Source organism: Tursiops truncatus, chromosome 8, assembly GCF_011762595.2.
Source record: "Tursiops truncatus isolate mTurTru1 chromosome 8, mTurTru1.mat.Y, whole genome shotgun sequence".
Taxonomy (NCBI): domain Eukaryota; kingdom Metazoa; phylum Chordata; class Mammalia; order Artiodactyla; family Delphinidae; genus Tursiops; species Tursiops truncatus.
Window position 1 is genome coordinate 59,194,879 of NC_047041.1, and position 16,751 is coordinate 59,211,629.

The 16,751-nt window shown below is 43.0% G+C and overlaps 1 protein-coding gene across 5 annotated transcripts in view; it reads left to right on the forward strand.

Moving 5' to 3' along the window:
- The window catches only part of STIM1 (stromal interaction molecule 1), a 192,748-nt gene that overhangs the window by 14,934 nt on the left and 161,063 nt on the right, over window positions 1–16,751 (forward strand). The window contains exon 2 of one of the 5 annotated variants that reach the window (XM_033862424.2): window positions 3,719–3,881. The exons of the other annotated variants lie outside the window; for them this stretch is intronic. The gene's annotated coding sequence lies outside the window, so the exon portion shown is untranslated. The remainder of the gene's footprint in view (window positions 1–3,718; window positions 3,882–16,751) is intronic. 5 annotated transcript variants of the gene reach the window in all.

Genomic DNA, 16,751 nt, shown 5'->3' on the forward strand with positions numbered 1-16,751 from the left:
CATGTGGGATCTTCCCAGACCAGAGCTCGAACCTGTGTCCCCTGCATTGGCAGGTGGATTCTTAACCACCGCGCCACCAGGGAAGCCCCATTTGTGACATCTTGAACAGGTTGCTTTTTTTCTCTGATCCTTAGTTTCCAAATTTGCAATAAAAGGAATATTAACCTCATGGAGGCAATGGAAGATAAGGCACTTTGTGAAACCTTCAAGTGCTATGTGAGGGTGTTATTCCAGGATTTTGGCATGGGTTGGAGCCATATATACAGTGATTATTTTGGCCGAGTGAGAGCAGACAAACTCACAGTTTCTCAGGGAAGGTCTCCTTTCACTTTAGGCTTCCTAGGCTACTCACTCACCTGCAGTTGGGGCTTTCAGGTATGGGAACATGCTGAGTTTTCCACAGTCACACATCTCTAATTTTCTAGTGTGAAATGGAGTTGCAGAAGGAATACTAAGCCATCATACCCTGTCAGGAGTTCTTGGCCTGAGAGAAGATGATTCCTATCCCTTTTCCCCAGGGTCTTCTACCAACCTTCAGCTGGCTCAAGGTGGGGGGGGCACAGTGCTAGCTGAATTTAGGCTATGCTTTGAGGGGAAATTCCTGCTGGACTAGAGTAAGCCCTGGCTGGGGACAGAGGTGCCAGGGTGCAGCTGCTGATCAAAACTAGTACCTGGAGTCCTCTTGTAGTCATCTGTTTGGTTTAGCACACATGTTCCTGCGTCATCTTGAGAGGGGGAGGAGGCTGCTCAGGTATTGTCAGGTAGCAGGTCTGTGGTTGTGTCAGCTCATTGTCATGGGAGCAGGCATGAAACTGGCCATCTTGTCTGATGTCTTGTCACATAACCTCTGAGAGGGTGGAAGGGGGATTGCAAGAAGATTTTCTGATTAATGAGATAGCTGTTTACTGTTTTGTAGCCTTTTTTTTTTTTAAAGAGGGCCTGATTCTTTTTTATTTATTTATTTATTTAGTTGCATTGGGTCTTAGTTGTGGCAGGCGGGCCCCTTAGTTGTGGCATGCATGTGGGATTTAGTTTCCTGACCAGGGATCAAACCTGGGCCCCCTGCACTGGGAGCATGGAGTCTTACCCACTGCGCCACCAGAGAAGTCCCTGTAGCTTCTTTCTTAAAGTGTGTTTTTTTCCACTTTTTCCCTTGAACCCTTTTTTCTTTTTCTTCCCTCTTTCTAGCTAGAGTCAAGAAGCTCTAGTTCTCTTGAGTCTTCATAACTTTCTTTATGAAAAATCTAGTTTAATAAAAAAGAACAGTAGACTAGGAATTAGCTGTGGTTGTGATACTATTGACGTTTCTGGGCCTCAGTTTCCCCATGCCAGGTATTTTGAACCTATCTCACAAGGTTGATGAATGCAGATTTTATGAGATAATGTGACAAGTATTTAGTGTTATACAGATGTGAGTAATTTATTATTAGTTCTCTTTTTCTGAATTGTCTGATCAACTATACAGTTCCCTGGTTCTTCCCCTCTTTTTACTACTTTATGTCTCCTAGGTTCTCACTTTTCCTTATAACCTTCCTTTTTAACTCTTAATGACAACTGGAAAAGTGTGGCCACACCTGGTACAGTTGTAAGGCAGAGGGCTGAGCCTTAGAAAAAGTGATGTTTGTTAGCTTTTGAGTGTAATATCTTGTCATTAACTTGAACGAGACTCTTTACCGTTCTGTGCCTCAATTTTCACATTTGCTCCCGGTGTACCACGCAGCTTGATTCTTGTGAGCCTTGAAGTCATTTTCATTCTGGAGAATCTCCTTTAAAATACAAGCATTACTGGGTTGAGGGTACCCTTGAACTGAGAATCAAAACTAGCCTTTGTTAGATTCCATATATATGTGTTAGCATATGGTATTTGTCTTTCTCTTTCTGACTTACTTCACTCTGTATGACAGACTCTAGGTCCATCCACCTCACTACAAATAACTCAATTTCATTTCTTTTTATGGCTGAGTAATATTCCATTGTATATATGTGCCACATCTTCTTTATCCATTCATCTGTTGATGGACACTTATGTTGCTTCCTTGTCCTGGCTATTGTAAATAGAGCTGCAGTGAACATTTTGGTACATGACTCTTTTTGAATTATGGTTTTCTCAGGGTATATGCCCACTAGTGGTATGGGTCATATGGTAGTTCTATATGTAAGTTTTTAAGGAACCTCCATACTGTTCTCCACAGTGGCTGTATCAATTTACATTCCCACCAACAGTGCAAGAGTGTTCCCTTTTCTCCACACCCTCTCCAGCATTTATTGTTTCTAGATAAGAACCTAGGGGTAAGACGGGAATAAAGACACAGACCTACTAGAGCATGGACTTGAGGATATGGGGAGGGAGAAGGGTAAGCTGTGACAAAGTAAGAGAGTGGCATAGACATATATACACTACCAAACGTGAAATAGATAGCTAGTGGGAAGCAGCCGCATAGCACAGGGAGATCAGCTTGGTGCTTTGTGACCACTTAGAGGGGTGGGATGGGGAGAGTGGGAGGGAGGGAGTCTCAAGAGGGAAGAGATATGGGAACATATGTGTATGTATAACTGATTCACTTTGTTATAAAGCAGAAACTAACACACCATTGTAAAGCAATTATACTCCAATAAAGATGTTAAAAAGACAAAAAAAAAAACCCCAAAAAACTAGCCTTTGCTAGTGCGGATTAGGTTAGGGTATATCCACTGGGGGAATAGGTCACAGTAGGACACTGGGGTGGGGGATGGAGGCTGGCAAGAGGGCAATTCTTAGTTTACTGATGCAGGAAGGGTGTCAGGGCCTCAGGGCATACTTGATGCTGCCTTTCTTGTAACCCACACCCAACTTCTCTTCCTGAGCTGAGCACGTACCTGTACTCTCAGCCAGAAGTCAGAGCTTGGTGAAGCCTGATTCCCCCAGGAATTCAGTGATAAAAATTAGGGCACTTGGACAGATCTAATTGGCTGAACTGAGTGAAGGGCAGAGGCTTTCCCTGGGGGCTCCTTGTAATCTCCTGTGGTTATAGACTTTTCAGGTTGGACTAATTAAAATGTTAGCAGCTGGACTCAATACTTTCCTTGTACTAGGTCCTGCTTCAGACTCCTGGAGTACCAGAAGTTGGCATGGGGCGGTCTTTCCTGGGGAACTGAGGAGTGGGTTTCCATTTCCACATCTAACTAAATGCATGATGATGTAATAATTTCTGTCCAGAATGGGCGGCTACACATTTCATGGTGGAGAGAGATGTAGGCTGAGCCCTGCATCCACATATGCCTGGATTTGGTACTCTCCAGACTCCCAAGGTGCCCTTTCAGGTCGATTGTCTGTTCTATTAGCTCTCAAGTGGCTTTGCTCTGTCAGCTGGCAAGTAATTTCCATTGCCCTGGGGTATCCTTCCCTGATGTGTGTTCCTGTTCCAGAAAAAGGGATATTTATTAAGTCCTGCCATGTGCCAGGTCAGGGCTAGTGTTTCACACAGCTGTCTTTTGAGATATGGCCACATCTTTTCATAATGCCCAATTTATAGATGAGAAAATACTCATAAAAGGAAAATAATTTGCCTGATAGTCATTACAACTGAACCAGAATTCAAATCCAGGTCTCTCCCAAAGCCTCTGGTTACCTTCCTAAGGCAGCACAAACACTTTCCTATCCTCATATCTTTCTAAGCTGAGCAAATTTCCTGCCTCCAGTTCCTACAGCCAGAATTATTTTCTTGACCTGCCTTTCCAGAGCACTCTGCCCTTCCCTCTATTCTGGCTGATATCCAATGAGGCATGGATCTACCTCCCTCATTTGGCTGCTCCCACTCCTGCAAGCTGTGGCCCTCAGGATGTGTTCTCCGAAGACCCAAAGGAAGCTGTAGTGTTGAAACTTCAGGCATCATGACAGACTGGTAAGGAGAGAGGTTTTGGGCATAGTCTCGGCTAGTTCCCTGCACGAAGCCAGGCCTGGGTCTTCTTGGTTTGCGGGAGTGTGCTTTGTTGTTCTCGAGGCAGTAGGGCCTTCTAGGCAGCATGCCTTTTGGGTTCCCAAGGAGCAGGCATCTTTTCCCTCAGGTCATTTTCCTTGGCATCTGGCTTTACAGTTTCTTTCTCGTAGTCTCCCTTTGATTAAGAGTCAGATCAGTGCCACCTGGAGTAAAGTACTATGACAAAGCCCTCGGCCTGGCCTTGGTTGCTGGAATATTCCTGCTGACTGTGGGTACTTGGGTTATTTTTGCAAAGAGCATGCTAAGTTATTAACCCTGCATTTGGGTCTTATGTTTTCTGCAGCCTCTGCCTACTGGTGTGCCTCACTTCACAGGATAAAGGCTTTCCTGAAGAAGGCAAGCCTGTGAAGGCATTTTTAAAAGTTGAATTATCTTTCTCACTGACTTGAAAAAAATTATAAAAGTATTTTCATGCCTTTTTCTATGCATATAGCATATATGTTTAGTGTTTAACATCAAAAGTTTGTTCCTTTGGGAATAAATGGCAAATTAGAACATAACAAAATACAGTTAAAAGACCTTTAACAGGGAAAATAATAAAATATTAATGACAATCAAAATAAATTCCAAAATAGGTAGGCTGAAACACAGTGTTTTTTGTTTGTTTGTTCTGTTTGGATACAATGGGAAATCTGGAATAGCATAATCAGCAGAATGATCTAGATAGTGACATGATACCGTTTTGCCTTCTCCAGTATTAGCAATAGATTAGGAGATGTCCTTAGGCGAAGGGGAGAAGAATGCATTCTGGGACTAGAACTGTGTAGTTCCAACTACTCATTTGTGTCTAAGGACAGAAGTAACTAGTAACTACCTTTCTGGGTGTCTGTTTTCATGTTAAATGAAAGCAATACCTACCCTGTTTAATTTTATGAGGATTAAATAAGACAATGTATGTAAAGTGTTTTGTAAACTCTGAAATACTATTGTTGTCATACTCAGTGGGTGACTGGAGCCAATTTGCTAGCACTGCAGGAGGCTTTTGGTTTAAGATATGCCTTAGGGACTTCCCTGGTAGTCCAGTGGTTAAGACCCTGCCCTCCCAATGCAGGGGGTATGGGTTTGATCCCTGGTGGTCCGGGAACTAAGATCCTGAGTGCTGCCTGGCACAGCCAAAACAGCAACAAGAAAAAGTTGTGGCTTAAACCTATGACATAGGTGGGAAGAAGAATGCTAAGTTGATGAGTAAACTGTTGAATGCTGTTTGGGCAGCAGCTGAGAGGAATTCCTGTGAGGTGAGAGAAAGAGCCACATTCGTCCCTTCATTCTGTATCTGTTGAGTCCTGTCGGGTGGAGGAGAAAGAAATACAGATGTCTACCTATTAAATGTATGGTATGCTAAGTATGGAGGGTTCTTGATTTAGGAATGAAAGCTCCATAAAGACAGGAGTTTTTGTCTGTCTTTTACACTGCTGTGTTTTCACCCAAGAGCAGTACTTGGCACATGGTAGGCTCTTGATAAATATTTGTGGAAAGAAAGGCTAAGTTTTGGAATCAGACAGACTGGGTTCATATTTGGGCTCTGCCCTTCACCAGCCCCTTTCCTGAGCAAGCTGCTTAATCTCTCTGATGCTCAGTTACCTCATTTATAAAATGGGACTAGGATTAGCTATTACAGAGGATAATTGGGGGGATTTTTTTTTAAAGTAAAGGTTTTAAAACTTTTGTACAAGTCCTAGTAAGTGCTCAATGAAAGATGGTTCCTTTTGTTTTCCCTTCCTGGTTTGCAAAGTGGGATGGAAGCACCGAGGACAAAGCAGATCTGCTTGGGGAGCCTAGCCAATGGCTTCACAGGTTTGATCTGACCACATCTTTCTAATGTGTGAGATTAGAATTATTGGTATTATTTCCTCACAAACAGAAGTCCCTGGGATTGAGCAGGAGTGTTGGAATATATATGCTTTGCCTCTGTGTTTCCCGGGGTCTTGGTGGGAGGGTCTGGCTCTTGTCTTTCAAGGCAAGATAATGTTTGCCCTGCAGGTTTGTGCAGAGGTTGTTCCCAGAAAGAGCAGCTTCCCCTGGAGAGTCTGGACTCACCTGATTTGGATTAGGCTTTCATAGCCAGCCATCACTGCCTCCCCTTACACCAGTTATTGTTAGTTATAGCTTTGAAAGGTGTCCTCAGCTTGACTTCTGCTCCGGATCAGTTGTAAATTCTCACAGCACATGGAGCAGAGCATGTTTGCATGAGTTAATCAGGTATTTATGAGTTGACCTTTGCTAGTGAAAACCTAATTTTCCCTCATGCCTGGGTGACTCCAGCAGGCTGAGGGCCTTTTTCTGAGACATTCCTGGAACTGTTGGAAGTGGCAGCAGGTTTGCCTGCCCTTGTCATATGTGCACAAGACCAGTGGGATATATTTGCCCTTCAGCAAGGGTGCTCAGTGCCTCTCCTTTCTATCCTGTGGTCTTAAGACACTGGACATAATACCACTCTCCTTTCTTTTATCAACATTTAGACTTCAGAGCTTTCTCTTCTGGTTTAGTTTCTTGGAGGATGAGTAAGCAGGGAGGAATTGTCTGGCCATCAGACAGTTGAATTGAAGCCACTTGGCCAGAAGCAGCTAAAGAACATGTTCCTAGATGGGGGTAGTCAGGCACTGGGTAAGTTAGGGTTAGTTTAGGGGTTAAGTGGACCTGGTGTCTTCTAGAAGTAGAGACAGTAGGTGCTCTGGCTGTGTCCTCAGTGCCCTCCTTTGGGAGCTGAGCATTGCTACAAGGGAGATCTCAAATATAGGCTTGAGGAAAGGAGACAGAGGGAAGAGAAGGAATTTTGCTGAGCTGTTGTTATGCTAGGTGCTTTAGACCAATTATTTCCTTTAATATTTACAACAACCTTGTGAAGTTTACAGATGATGAAACTGAAGCCCAGAGAAGTTAAGCAACTTTCCCAAGGTCACAAAGCTAGTGAACGATAATAATAGTTATCATTTGTTGTATGTCGAGAAGGCACATACCAAGTTTCTTTTTTTAAGTGCTTTATATCTAGTACTCACCACCATCCTATGAAAGATTATTATTACTTCTGCATTGCAAATAAGGAAACTGGGAATTAGAGAGCTTTGGTTACTTGATGAAGGTCACTCATCTAGCAATGGTGGCACAAGGACTTGAATCCAGAATTCTGTGATTGTGAAGCTTGTTCTTTGATGTACACGTCACTGAAGCTGGTAGAGTAGGATTCAGACACAGAGTCACGAGCGCAAGTTTCATGTTTTATTCCATCTCTGTATCCTTATAATCTGAGATAGCGCCTACCGCATTATTAGTCCTCAATAAATGTTTGCTGTGAAATCCAGCTCTGCTCTCCCCCATTGTCCCCTGTTGCTGACTGCATCCTGCCCCAGCTCCTTGGCCTGACTGTCTCCTCTCCACAGTCTGGCCTTACCCTACCTCCCATTGTGGCCTCTCAGAGCTCCCAACACACAGCGTATGATCCAGCTCTGTTCCTCTCTTGCTTCTTCACCACTCTTTTCCCTGGCTACATACTTTTGCTGCCACTATTGCTCTCCATCCCTCTTCAATCCTGTCTGTTCTTTTCTATGCAGTTTCTCTGACTAATCCCTGAGAATACCCCTATCCAGAGTATAATCTTCTCAGTCTGTGCCATATAACTTGGCACCTAATTCACTACTGTTTCACCTTCTAATTGTTTCATGGGCATTAATCTTCTCTCCAGCCAGCTTGTGGTAGTCATATCATAATGGCCCCTCATTAATTTGTGCTTCACACTTTTCAAAGCATTCTCCTATTCAAGACCTGTCTTTTTGCTTGTCATGTCCACAGTAAACCTGTGAAATATGATGGGAGGGAATTGTTATTTCCATATTATATCAGAAAACACAAGTGCAAAGAAGGCAGGTGACTTCCCAAGGTCGTATAACTAATTAGGGGCAGAACTGAGACTAGGTCTCAGGTCTACTGATTTCTGGCTTGGTGTTTTCTTTGCCATGCCTTCCACATTTGTGTTTCTCTCTGGCATTTCTCCTCCTACCTTCAAGGCAGAACATCTATGTTTGGGTTTTCAGCAGGCTTGATTGGTGACCTGGGGAATGGTGGAGTAGCCCGGATAGCAATCTCAGGTACTTCTCAGTGGTGTCAGTGCTCTGGGTTTCTACTGCCTGAGAGAGGTTCTGTCCTTGAACTACTAGGATTATGTTAAACTGAGAAGCATTTTTTTTTTTTTTTTTTTGCGGTACGAGGGTCTCTCACTGTTGTGGCCTCTCCCGTTGCCGAGCACAGGCTCCGGACGCACAGGCTCAGTGGCCATGGCTCACGGGCCTAGCCGCGAGCGGCATGTGGGATCCTCCCGGATCGGAGCACGAACCCGTGTCCCCTGCATCGGCAGGCGGACTCTCAACCACTGCGCCACCAGGGAAGCCCCCGAAAGTGCTTTCTTAAATGGTGATAGCATGATGCTTGGCTCTTCCTTTCTGAAGTCAAGAGGATGAGTGAGTAGTGTGGGAGCCAGCCAGATGTTTTCAGCACCTTGAAGACCAAGGAACTGGTTTACACTAGAAACTGCGTGACACCTTATTCAGAACAGTGACTGATGCAGCCCTGATTCAGGGGCTGAGAGCGAAACCCATGCTCCAAGTGAAGCTCTGTGTAAATTGGTCAAAGGGAATAGCCTGGGGAATTTGGAGCCTATTTAGCTCAGCCTCCAGGAGCAAGAATGTGATTTCTCTACTCTCCTGTGCGGTGCTCGCATTCTCTCTCTCTGTCTCTGTCTCTTGCTCTTGCTCTCTCTCATTTTGGCCTTGTTTCCTGCTATGTCTGAATCCAACCAAAGGGAGTAATAATAGTCAGCAGTCCTCCAGAAACATTTAGATTGAACCTCTTGCTCTGAGTTCTGCTTTTGCTGCACTTGGGCCGTAGAAGAGACTAAAACATGTCCTCTATTCTTGTCTTTGGGGAACTTACAAATCAGATAATTTCTTAACTAGTTAGAGAGCGGTTAAATAAATGTGAAACATAGAAGAAGAGAATAGTGTGGACTGGAGTAATCCAAGAAGACTTTCTGAAGGAGATGGTGCTTGAAGGGGCCTAGAGTATAGGATGAATAGGTTAGATTAGTGGTTCTTTTTCATGCTTCTTTAATGAAGTCATTTTTTTTTTGATATCCTGATATGACTTCTACTCTTTTGAAGTCCCTTAGCTCTTTTTCTGGACTTCATTTGTGCCATTAGCACATCTTGCCTTATTATAATCATTTGTGTGTAATATAGTGGTTAAAAAGACAGACTTTGGAGTCAGATTTTGTGGGTTTAAATCATGGCTCTATTTACTAGCTGTGTGACTTTAGGCAAGTTATTTAACTCCTAAAAGCCTTGATTTTCCCATCTATAAAATGGGAATATACTTACATGAGGTTGTTATGATGATTAAAAGAGATAATCCCTGTACAGGTCTTGGTGCAGTGTCTGACCCATTGTAAACATCCATTAAATGTTAGCTATAATTGTTCTAATTATCTTATTCTTCTAGATCAGCACTGTCCAATAGAACTTTCTGTAATGATGGAAATGTTCTATATCTGTGCTGTCCAATATAGTAGCCACTAGCTAAGATGGTAGCCACTGGGCTTCTTTAGGTGTGTTGGAGAGTGGGGCTGACCATGGAAAGTCTTGACAGAGAGGAAGGCAGAGGAGTGAGTTAAAGTGTTTTAAAAGGTAATTTCACCTCTAAGTTAAACATAGAGTTACCATGTGACCTAGCAATTCCCCTTATAGGTATATACTCATGAGAATTGAAAACACTTTCATAGAAAAACTTGCACACGAGTGTTCACAGTAGCATTATTCATAATAGCGAAAAAGTGGAGACAACCCAGATGTTCATAAACTGAGGAATAAATAAACAAAATGTGATATACCCATATATTGAATATTTTTCAGCCATAAAATGGAATGAAGTACAGATACATGCTACAACGTGGATGAACCTTGAAAACATTACTCTAGGTGGAAAGGCCACATATTACATGATTCTATTTACATGAAATGCCCAGAATAGGCAAATCTATAGAGAAAGAAAACAGATTAGTGGTTATCATGAGCTAGAGGGTGGGCATAATGGGGAGTGACTGCTAATGGTTATGGGGTTTCTTTTGGGGGTGATAAAAATGTTCTGAAATTAGATTGTGGTGATGGCTGCACAACTTCATGAGTATACTGAAAACCATTGAACTGTGTACTTTAAATGGGTGAATTGTACCTAAATAAAAACAAAGATAATTTGGGTCTGCTAAAAACTATTGGTTTTGGGCTTCCCTGGTGGCGCAGTGGTTAAACATCCGCCTGCCGATGCAGGGGACACGGGTTTGATCCCTGGTCCGCAAAGATCCCACATGCCGCGGAGCAACTAAGCGTCTGCACCACAACTACTGAGCCTGAGCTCCAGAGCCCGCAAGCTACAACTACTGAGCCCACATGCCACAACTACTGAAGCCTGCGCGCCTAGGGCCCGTGCTCCGCAACAAGAGAAGCCACGACAATGAGAAGCCCACGCACTGCAACGAAGAGTAGCCCCCGCTCACTGCAACTAGAGAAAGCCCGCACACAGCAACGAAGACCCAACACAGCCAAAAATAAATAAATAAATATATTAACCCCCCCCAAAACTATTGGTTTTAACACAGCTGTAGAAAGTTATAATTTATTTTCTTTTCTGATTGGAAGTCTTCCCCCAGGACTTCAGCCCACAAAAGTGAGGACTTAGGGGCCCACTCCCGGTTAGAGACGTGAACCTGAACATGATCTTAGGCACGGGCTCACCAGTGGGTAGGTGCAGGATGCAGCATTGTCCTGCTTTGGTTCAAGGGAACTTTTCCTGTCTTTGGCTGGGATCGGCATAGATGAGTCACCCCTTGTAGTGTGAGGGATGTGGGATGTGAAGAATGAGCTGTCATCTCTGTTCTGATGACATCTTGAGTATCACACAATTGTAGGCCAAATATAGGTGCTGAACCATTTGGCCTGAATTCTTTATGGAGAATTCCCTGGGAACCAGCTGAGGACATGGCGAAAGAGAGATAATCTAAGCCTGTGGGAGCAACCAGGTAAAACCAGGTGAGGGATGCTGGTGCAGATATTCTTTTCACCTTTTCACAGATGAGCAATTGAAAGCTCAAGGGAAGTTGATTTTCTTTTTCTTCCCTCTGTAAACAATTATTGGTGGATTACCCTGTGGCTGGTCCATGGGCCTTGTGCTCAAGGAGATCCCAAACACACCCAGGAGATGAAACAGACATCTAATATGTCAAGAACCATCTAGGGAATGCTTCAGATAGGATTGTGCAGAGCCAAAGGAGGGAGAGATGGCTGTGAGCTTGGTGATAAGAGAGGGAGCCTGAGCCTAGGGCCAGAGGGCAGCATGTACTGGGTGGGGACTCCAGGGGGAGTAAGGCAAGATACGTTCTTGTCCTTACACTTCCTGTCCTGTTTCTGTACCTGCTCACTTTCGCTCTACAACAAGCAGGCCTTTGTGCTCCTAATCTAAGCATGCCCCTGTGCTGGGCAAAACTGGAGACACAGACATTATGAGACCTGGGCCCTGTCTCTAGAAGTGCTTAAGGTGTTGGGGGAGACAGACCTGGAAACAGTTGACTCTAATGGTGTGGATCAGGGTGTGTAATAGACAGGGTTGAACTTGGTGTGTAAGACTGAAGACTGATTGACTCTAATTTGGGATTAGGTAAATCTGCCCTTAAATGGGCATTGAGTTAGGACCTTGATAGAGAAGCCTCTTACGGTCATTGCCAAAAAGATGAAGCAGAGTTATAGAATGGTTCTTTTTTTTGGGTGTGGGCTGCTTTGGGTGTCTTTCTTTTTACCCTTAGATTTTATGAAAGAATAGCGGATCTGTGTCCGGGAATAGCTCTCTCTTTCCCTGCCATGCCTTCAAGCAGTGCTGGGCTGACTGCAGAAGACCCTTGTCTGTTCTGCACTTGTTCCATTGCTGTTTTGGAAATATGAAGCCTGAGAAGTGCCAGAGCTATGCCAGTTGCTATAGGGCCGGAAACAGGTGAGGCTTCCAGCCCTGCCTGAGCTCAGGAGTAAGGGGCTTGTCCTCTTCAGCCAGCTTAAGGCCTGCCTTTGCAATGAAACTGGATAAGTAGTCCACACAGCTTGTTTTTCATCTGGGGCTATTTTCAGCCCTGGAGCCCAGCAAGGTGGAATGACCGAGATGCTTTTGTGGGGTTCAAGCTTTTGCCAGATCCTATTTGCCAGGATATGGGCCCAGCCATTTCCCAGGAGATTAGCTTTTCTAAACAAGCAGCGCTAAAAGGAAGGAGCCTTTCCTTCCTTCTCAGTGGGGAGTGTAGGAAATGTGATGGTGGGTGTTCAGTTTAATATTCCAGCTCAGGTCCTAAATGGAGATGTAGGGACTTTGGAACATTGCCGTATGGTCTCTCAGGTGGTTTTGAGGAAGTCATCTGGATCCTTCTTATATTTTTCTGGTCACCTCAATGGCCAGGCTCTACTATGGGAGGGGCTCTGTACACATGTAGACCTGCTGCTGGCCAGGGACTTGATCTCTTCTGTGTTTGCATGTCTCCAGGGTTAGCAGAGCAGATGGATTGGTCTTGCTGTACTGGCAAGCGACCCATCAGTGGTCCGTGTCCAGTAGTCTTCTCGGGAGTTCCCTATTTAGTGAGTGCTTACTGGATCCAGGCAGCTATGATGGGCGCTGTGCTAGATGCTGAGGTTCCATCAGAGAAGCCTCAGATAAGATCATCGTCTTACTCCTGAGGCTTAACACAGTACCCTCAGGAGTACTGTGTTAAGGGAGCTAGCAGTCATTGAGTGACTGCTATGTTCAGCTACTGTGTTAAGTGCTTTCATGGACATTTACTTTTTCATACAGTCTTCTGAGATGACTATTGTTATTAGTATCTTACAGATGAACAGTTAAGAGGTTAAATTACTAGGCCAAACTAACTTTCTCTTAGCCTCTTTCTTGAGGGTCTGGCCTCTTGCCCTGGCAGATGCCTAATAGGATACCTGTGCCTTATTTTTAGTATTGTGGGTGTGAGTGGGTCTAGTCTGAGTCTTTTCTAAGTCAGCAGGAGGTGCAGCTATATGCTTAGGCTGGGTGTTGATAATATAGGTAAAGATAATAAAATGTGTATAACCTTGAGGAACTGCCATCGAATGGGGGAGATAGGTAAACAGATATTACAGGGTAGTAGGTATTAAAGGAGCCATAAAAGCAAGGAGGGACCCTTTTACTTTGTGAGGGATGTGGTGAGCAGGGACTTCTACTCTGAGGCCTTCTGTACCTGGTTTCTTGTTCTTCCTTTTCATACCTGTAGCTCCTCATAGGAATCTCCCTTACCACCTGATAATGTGTTTTAACAGTTTTGTGAGTCTTACCTTGTCATCAAGATTGTCAGTCCTTGAGACTAGGTGCTTTTTTTTTTTTTTTTGCCGCTTCTTAGATATCTGACTTGGGGTATCTCACTTACCGTCTCTGGACCTCAGTTGCTTCCTGTAAAATGAGGCTAATGATAGATAGGTATATTACAGTCTGAAAGCGGGGGCCAATCCAGGTGGTAATCTCTTGATATCCACCTACTTCTCCCAATTCTATGATTTCTGTGATCTTACCCTTCTGATCCTGATATAGGACTGGGTGTCCAGCAGGCTTTGAGTTCTTTGTCACAGCGATTGCTGAGAATGTTTTATGGCACCTCAAAAGTCTAAAACTTTCCTCCTGTTAGACCCAGCAGCACTGGCAGAAGCTCTTGGCTTCTCTTTTGGACTCAGTCAACCTTTCTAGCCTGGCAGTTAAGATTTGACTTAGGTTTTAAGCTCAAGGGGATATTGTATTTAAACGTGTTTTCTAGTGTGGTTTCCTTCATTATCATCTAGGTCAGCTAGAGGTAGTGGTTTCCTGATTTTGCTTCTGGAAGTCATGGCTTAGGCAATGGGGATTGGGACCCCACCCTTAGGACTTTTATCTCTCTAGGCTTTGGGCCAGAAGTCTAAAGCTCCTTGAAACACTCTGTGTACAATACCCACGTGAGCTCTAAGCTTGTAAAATACTCAACTTTGGTAAGACTTGGGGAGGGTCATGGAGGGGGTCTCAGGGGACTTAGGGAGAAGTCACAGGAACTCTGAGTGATAGCTAAGTCCACCCACCACTAATCAAACAGTTAATAATAATGAAAATAAAATAAAATAATAAAAATACTGTTAATTGTTATGATAAAAGACAAAGGTATATTGAGTATGTATGTGTTAGGTACAATTCTGCATTTACCTTATTTAATCCACACAACAGCCAATGAGATAGATATTGTTATTCTCATTTAATAAATGAGGAATCTAAGGTCACATATCTAGTAACTGGTGGAAGTGGGGCTCAACCTAATATGGGCTAGGCTGCCTCTTTGGAAGGAAGGAGATGTGGTTACAGGCTGTCTCTTCCTTAGCACCTGAGTCATTTATTTTTGGAATGCCTGCTGAGTGGCAGGCACTGGTTGTATACCAGGGGTACTAATTTTATTAATTCATAGTTTTTTTCAATAAAAAGGTAGTATAGCATAAAGTTAAGAGCACTGACCTACATCCAGAATCCTTGCTCCACTTCTTACTAGCTTTGTGACGTTGGACAAGTTATTCAACTTATTTTAAATTGATTAGTATGTTTAAAGCTCTTCAAACAGTGTCTGGAACCGAGAAAGTGGTCAATAAATGTTAGCTATTATTAATATGATTTCTAAATTGAGAGCTAATAAATGTATCAGGCTGTGGGAATACAGTGGTAAACAAGATAATCTCAACCCTGTCCTTAAGGAGTTTATAATGTAGTGAGGAAGATAGATTTTTAAACAAATGATTAGAATATGCTGCGTGCTATGGAGAAATGTAGAGTGTGGTGGGTTTCTATATAGAGGGTCTTAACACCGACCTGGGGCTCAGGATTCTCTGAGTCATAGGTAGGAGAATGGCACAAACTCTGGGGCCTAAGTGCCTGCGTTCAAATGCTGGCTCTGCCATTTATTAGCTGTGCTACTTTGGGCAAGTTACTTAATAAGCCTATGCCTTTTACCTGAATAATGAGGAAAATAATAGTATCTATCTCACAAGGTAGTTATGAGGATTAATAAGTAATATTTGCAGTGCTTGGCACATAAGTACTCTGTGTATATATTAAATAAATAGGTGCTTTTATGCATTTATCCTTTTTAAAGCATAAATCTTGGTATTCTTTTGTAAAAAACCCTTTATTAACTTGTGCTATCTTGTAGGTCAAAATCCAAGTTCTTTAATATGGCACATTATAGGGTTATGATATTTTCCTGGGGTAGTCTTTGTTTACAACTATTTTTCTGGTTCTCTTTTACTCTCAGAAGTGACCCTGTTTAGACTATAAATTATGTGGCCACCCCTCATATGAGTCTTTCCATGATCTGACCCCTTCATATTGCTCCAGTCTCATCTTTTGACATTGCTCTGCTAGCACCTTATCTAAGTGTTTCTGTGAGTTACTTGTCATTTATGAAAGGCATGCCTTTTTTTTTTTTTTTTTTCCTTTTCCTTCAGTTCTGAGTCTTTGCATATGCTGTCCCCTCTGCCTGGAATAACCTCTCCCTTTCACCTCCATTTTTCTTTCTCTACCACTACCCTTCTGGTATATACCTACTCATTCTTCAAGATATACTTCAGTTATCTTCCCTACGAAGACTTGGCCTTGCATTCCTGGCTAGGGTTTCATTTTCTCTTTTGTACCATTACTGTAATTAGTATAGCTCTTCATTATGATTCTTATCACCATTGTGCTGCAGTTGTTTACTTTTACGGCCTCTACCAGATTTTGAGTTGCTAGAGGGCAGGGACCAAGTATTCTTTATTTCATTAAAAAAATTGAGTTATGGCGATAAAATGAATCTTTACATATGTGTATACCCATGTAACTACCACCCAGATCAAGATACAGATACACTTCTGCATCTTCAGAGTTTAGCATAGAGGTTGGCAAACATTTTCTGTAAAGTAGCAGATAGCAAATATTTTAGGGCCATACGGTTTTTGTTGAAGTGGCAAGTTGTTGCAGGAAAGCAGTCATAGACAATATGCAAATGATCATGCATGGCTGTGTTCCAGTACAATTTTATTTGCAAAAACAGGTGTTGGGCTGGATTTGGCCTGAGGGCCAAATTGCTGATCTCTTATCTAGCACAAATCTGTTGAATTGTAGACAAAGACCTTGCTCTCAGAAACCCTTTTCTTGATTTTCCGGTAGTGGACCAGCTTGTATCTCCAGAGCAGGGCTATGTTTTTGAGAGGTACTTCTTGAAGCAGGTTGCCTTTTCACAGGTTGTTCATATTTATAAGGGAGTAAAATGTAAAATTCCTTCCAGCACAGTTTTGGTGCCCTGTGGTCTGTGGAAATTTAGAGATTAAAGGAATTTATTTGTGTGACTCCCTCATAGTCCCTTTAGGCCGTGGACTATGTCTTATTCATTTTGTGCTTAGCGCCTAGCTAGAGTAAGGTCTTAGACAGGGATGCTTAGTAAATATTTGTTTTTGAATGAATAAATTAAATTGCTTTCAGTATTTCAGTAAGCCTAATGAAAATTATATATTTACATACAATTCAAGTGTCTTTGCTTTTGGTTTCAATTATGCCAGTGCTGTGTGGTAATACTAGTTTGCTCATGCTGATTGGTGATTTGACTGGCAGTTGATGGCATCATAGGACATAAACCTGTCCAGTGAGTGAATGACCTTGGACACAAGTACAGAGCCAAAATAAGCAACTGGT